Source organism: Hydra vulgaris, chromosome 03 (assembly GCF_038396675.1).
Source record: "Hydra vulgaris chromosome 03, alternate assembly HydraT2T_AEP".
NCBI classification, from domain to species: Eukaryota; Metazoa; Cnidaria; class Hydrozoa; order Anthoathecata; family Hydridae; genus Hydra; species Hydra vulgaris.
Window position 1 is genome coordinate 56,397,725 of NC_088922.1, and position 5,965 is coordinate 56,403,689.

General features: G+C 27.6%; 1 long non-coding RNA gene across 4 annotated transcripts; it reads right to left on the reverse strand.

Annotated features, from left to right (window-relative positions):
* Positions 1 to 520: 520 nt before the first annotated feature.
* On the reverse strand, positions 521 to 5,262 carry LOC136078289 (uncharacterized). Of its 4 annotated transcripts, none has more exons than XR_010637697.1 (4): positions 4,840 to 5,262; positions 4,263 to 4,417; positions 3,196 to 4,041; positions 521 to 699 (listed from the first exon to the last, which is right to left on the reverse strand). It is a non-coding gene; the product is annotated as an uncharacterized LOC136078289 (long non-coding RNA). The 4 variants fall into 4 exon arrangements; XR_010637699.1 differs by having other exon boundaries at positions 3,196 to 3,267; positions 3,497 to 4,417; XR_010637696.1 differs by having other exon boundaries at positions 3,196 to 3,267; positions 3,493 to 4,417.
* Positions 5,263 to 5,965: the final 703 nt, after the last annotated feature.

Consider the following 5,965-nt stretch of genomic DNA (forward strand, 5'->3'; position numbering starts at 1 on the left):
AAATAAATACGCGTCAAAAAAACCATCCCAAAAAAGGTTACATTAGTAGAAAAACACCCATCAGCAATAAACCTAGCCGTAATATTATTTTTTTAAGAAAAAAAAACTTACGCGTATAAAAAAAATTTACGGTATCAGCCAACATTGACATACGGGTACCTTACGGTACCCGTTGTCAACTGGGTCCCGTATGGCAAGACAGACGGTATCCCGCCGAATCCTGGCCGCGGTTCCCATATGAGCCCATATGGGTATGCCCGCCGGGTATCCCGTATGGGTCCCAGTCAAATCCTGTACTTTAAAACCGTAAGGAGCCCATTTGAGCTGGCAACTAGAACCCATATGTGAAACCCATCGGGAACCTGCCGGATTTTGGCCGCGGTTTTCCTCTGGAGCCCATATGGGTATGCCCGCCGGGTATCCCGTATAGGTCACACGAGGTTTACCCATTGCAAATCTTGCAAAATTACGTTTAAATGTTTAAAATTTACAGAAAAAGCAAATTTATAAATAACTTGATTGGTTTATTTCAAATAAAATAATTAAAATTACAATGTCGAAATTAAGCAAACTTTTAAATGATTCTTTAATCGTGAATCGAATGATTTCACGGTTATCTCGCGAATTGGAAGCTTTTCCATTGTTGTTAAAACGGATTCTTTGAAAATCTCTTTACACAATATCTGGTTTCAATATGACCTGTAAAATAATTAAAGTTAGCTGTTAGTCTTTAATTTTATAGGTAACACATACATTATTTTTAATATGTTATAAAACTCAAACAACTTCTCCCAAAACTCTTCAGATAAAAAATGTAATTTTTACCATTAAAGGTAGAAAAATATAACCTTTAATTTTATAATCGACATTTATTTCAATGTTTTAAAATGTACTTGTGATAAATAAGCACTTGGTTGTGATTCATATAATAAATTGATAATACTCCTTTAGTTACTGATAAATAAATTATATAAAACTATTATATGAATATCATTTGATATTTATAGTGAATATAATTTGATATATATATATATATATATATTTTTTTTTTTTTTTGTTATTCACCTCCCCAAGGCCGAGAAGGCCACTACAGATGAGGAGGCTACTTAATAGTGGTTATAACCCTCTCTCAACTCTAAAACTCCGAAACACGAACCTTGACAAACAAGGCCGCTGTGCGGGGAAACAAGTTGAGCGCGGTACTACCAGGGACGTGGTGGGGATCGAACTCGGAACCTCTCGCTTATAAAGCGATCGCTTTACCACTACACCACTACCGCATATATTGTATATATATATATATATATACATATATATATATATATATATATATATATATATATATAAATATATATATATGTAAATATATATATATATATAAATATCTATATATATATAAATATATATATACATATATATATATATACATATATATATATATATATATATATATATATATATATATATATATATATATATACATATATATATATATATATACATATATATAAATATACTAATAATTTTAAACAAATTCTTTAAAATAGAGCGAAATTTTTTTCATTTCACACTAAGGTTTCATCAATTAAGACTCATCAGAAACCTTATATACCTCTTTCAAAATGACCCCAAAATTCTTAAAATTTTTTTAAAAATTTATATATATATATATATATATATATATATATGTCATATATATATGTCATATATATATATATATATATATATATATATATATATATATATATATATATATATATATATATATATATATATGTCAGGTTGTAAACTAGCGTTGTGGAGTCCCGTCAAACGCGGTATTCCCAAATGCTCATTTTATAATCTTATTAAAATTAAAAAATCCCATTCTCCTAATAAAGTTTGCTAATTATAAATTAAAATTTAATAATAATTCTCAAAATTATAGAAAATTAATTGTTATTAAATACTAGTAAAATAATAGTTTTTTCACTGGAACGGGAAAGGAAAAATAATCACGTGGGCATGCGTATTATAAGTTTTAATTTGTCCAAAGTTAAACTATGCATGCTAACTTGATTATTTTTCCCTTTTCTATCCCATTTCCGTAGAAGAACGGATGAGTGGAAACTCACTTTAACTGTGAAAAAGTCTCTTGGAAAAAACTTCTTGAGAGTTGGGATTTTCCCAGCAATTTTAGGGATTTTCTCGGAAACTTATTTGTAAAAATCATATCTCAAAATTTGCTCATAATTCTTTGCAATGCCTTCCAACAACAGTAAATACTATATAAAAAATTTAGCAAGAAATAAGGTGCAATCTAAAAAAATAACAAATATGTTTGGCTTAACATCTGCAAATGCCATTTCTTTAAATGCTTCGCTTATTTTGGCTGAAAATTCAAATAAATTATCATGGCCGACGACATGGGTTTCGAGGTGGAGAGGCACAATCGTCAGTTTCTGAAAAAAGTCCTATATATCTAGAATTTTCTGAAAGAAAATCAAGAGTCCTTTAGAAAAAAAGTGGTGATGGTGTTGGGTGTTTATTCAAAATATTGAGAAGCCGTTTGCGACAGATACTTATGAAATGACTTATGAAAGTCTTTTAGTTATCGTTTTTTGTTTTTTGTTTTGTAGTTTATTTCAACTGAATTAGTAGACGATAATTTGTCTGACTTTTTTTTCCGTGAACTTCGGGAAGTCAGACGAGAAAACTTTGATTATTTAAAAAAATTAATAATAACGAAAAATATTTACGCTTAGCAGGTTTAAGGACGTGGGTAATAAACTTTTTAAAAACCAATTATCAACCATTTTCAACAAATTATCAACAATTTTACCAAATTTAAGATATGTCAAATATTAACCCGTTATCCCGTTAACCCGTTAACCCGTATTTTAAGTTTTTCCTGATTGCAGATTTATAAAAATAATAATAAATTCATTTTTTTCTTCTTACTCATAAGTAGTGGCCAAATTAAGACAGAATAACTTCAAATTTAATTTATTAAATTCAAACATTTTGTTTTGCTTTTTATATACTCATAAGTTTTGGTGAACTCTTTTATTGCAACATGGTATCCAATTTTTAATAAAGGGATGATAAGTTGTTTGATTTTCAATGCAATAATCACGATGTTTTATTGCTTAAAAAAAAACAAAAACATTATACCATTAACAAAAAAAAGGTCACAACCTTCTGAGGTTTTCTTACCTCCTTCATTAAACGTGTGGATTTTATATCTTCATGATATCACACAAAAGTATTCATCTTATGATGATGATTCTATGAAAATTAATATATGGGATAATAAGGGAAAAATAACAGAGGCTGACCTAAATATAGAAAAAATCATCAATGAAAAGCTAACTTATTTAAATAACTATCATTGTATTTGTAAAACATGCTATACAAATGTAAAAATAATATTAGCAAAAATACAAAAAAATATAAATGTCATATCAAGAGGTCGTGAAATTCTTAAAGAAAACTGACAAAGAATATTGATACCTACACCAAAAGCAGAAGAAACGGATTGTAGAATATTTTCGAACAAACAAATGAAACTTGATCAAAGAATATTTTTGAACAAACAAATTGAAGCTTGATCTTTGTATTATTATATTTTTCATCATTAAAATCATCATCTGTTTTGGAATGAAATTGACCATATGGTCTATCAGCTTTTATATTTTTCTCCTACTTCTTTGTGAAAATACCAATAAATTGATCTCACATTAGTCATAGTTATAGAAAAGACTAAAGTTCATTTAGCTGAATAAGTATTCAAAAGAATATGTTGAACAACTGGGTAGAAAAATTTCTCTGGATCTCTAGACTCAATATGTATTAGGTATTTAGTATTTCTTCTTTCTGGTGTAGATGATATAATAACCAAATTATTCATGCAAAGATTACCAAAAAAGTATAATCAGTAGTACTTTTAGCTGCAGTTGCTGTCGATGCCAATACTGGAATTCTTTTAGGGACAAGTGATAGCAATTCGAGAGTCTACTATAATGAGGTCGAAATGCATCTGATTGTGTACTTGAACATCCTCTATAACAATCTCAGACAAATAAGGGATAAATAAAATCATGTAAATCACAAGATTTTACTTATATAATGCTATAGGTAATGGGTTTATCTTTTCTTTAAATGAGTAAAATTTTTTAAATTTTAATTTAATTCAATGTATTACAAGAAGGTCTGACATTAAAGTTGTAAATATCAATGTTTACTTTACGTATAAAATTTATCTATATAACAAAATCACTTACCACTTTTTTGCGCAATGACTTTCATCAATTGCAACTGCAACAAGTTTTTGATTAAAGGCAGAGCCTTTGATCTGTATTTGATCTGTAATTGATCTATAAGTTGTTAGAATGGCTTCAGGTGAACAAAATATTACATTTGCTTCACTGTAATTTATCTAAAAAAAAAACAGTATACTTTTAAATAATAAACAACACTCCATAATTCATAAAAAAAATTTACTTGAAGCATGTCTAAATTCAATATCAGAATAATATAATATTTCATAATAAATGCTTAACACATTTAGAATTAATGAAATATAATAATGCATTTCTAATCTTCAATGCAATTTCAATCTAAATGCATTTAGCATTAAAAATTTCTCAATAAATGATTAATTATTTTGCATTCACTAAAAAATATTTTACATGTTTTCTACAGAAAAATGAAATCAAAATTCCAAAATTTATGAACAATAGTTCAGAAAAAAATGTATAATTTCTCAGGGTAATTACCAAGCAAAAACTAGACCTTCTCTAGAGAAATGAAAAACTTTATTTGGTGACTAAAATAATGTATAATAATGATAATTATTACCTATGTTTGATCATCTTCAATATTTTTCCTTTGTTGATTATGCTTTATAGAAGCTACTTTGATTCCCTTTTTACTAAAAATGTTTTCTTGATCTTTCATTCAACTCAAAAGCGGAGAAACAACTAAAACTTTATTATTGCACATCTTATTACATATTCATATCGAATACTATCAGGTGCTTGTAATTATCTTAACAAGTTTAAAGTGAAGGTAAAAAAGGGTAGACATTGAAACACAATTGATTTTTCACTGCCTGTTGGTTGGCGAACAAAACAATCTACGCAATTGCTGAGAGCTATTAAAGATTATTTTTGGTAATCCTTCAAAGATTTAATACAAAATAACTCACAAACTATTTAAAAGCATACTCTAAATTATCCTTTTCGATTGTCATATAGCTTCTGAAAAGCACTGATAATTTAATAAAATAAACTTTAGCGCATTTTTAAAATTAACCCCCTGAAACATTACGATATTTCATAAAGATCAAAGCAAAGCCGCAGGAACATATTTGTTCCGGTAGATGATAAATTGCATTAGCGCAAAAACCAAAGTTTTCTCGTTTGACTTCCCAAAGTTCACGGGAAAAAAAAGTCAGACGAAACATCGTTTACTGAATTAGGTGATCGCATCAACTATTATCTTTATTAACTTACCAGCATCGAATAAAATCTTTTTTTTACCTATCTACTATTTTTTCTCGACTAACTTTTTTTAAAAAAACGCCACTGAAATAGAAGTTAAATACAAAAAATGTTTTACGATTATAACAAACAGGTACTAGAAATTTATTTAACAAGGAAAATAGATTCTTTTACTTTATTGCCCGCTTGTATTAAAAGAATTCCATTTACATTAATGCCCACCAGTGAAAAAGAAATATACATTTAAAAGAATACTCTTAAAATGAAAGCGGCAATGACATACTAAGGTTAAAATAAAATCAAATATATAATTCTTACTAATAATTAATATATACTGATTAAAATAATACAAAAAAATTTCTTTCAGTGTTTTTTATTTAGAGTAGAAAAGGAAAGAAAATAAAAAGACCCTACAATAGGGTGACCCAAAAAAAAAAAAAAAAAAAAGCTCTCTACTGATTCCCATTCTATGTGACCTAAAT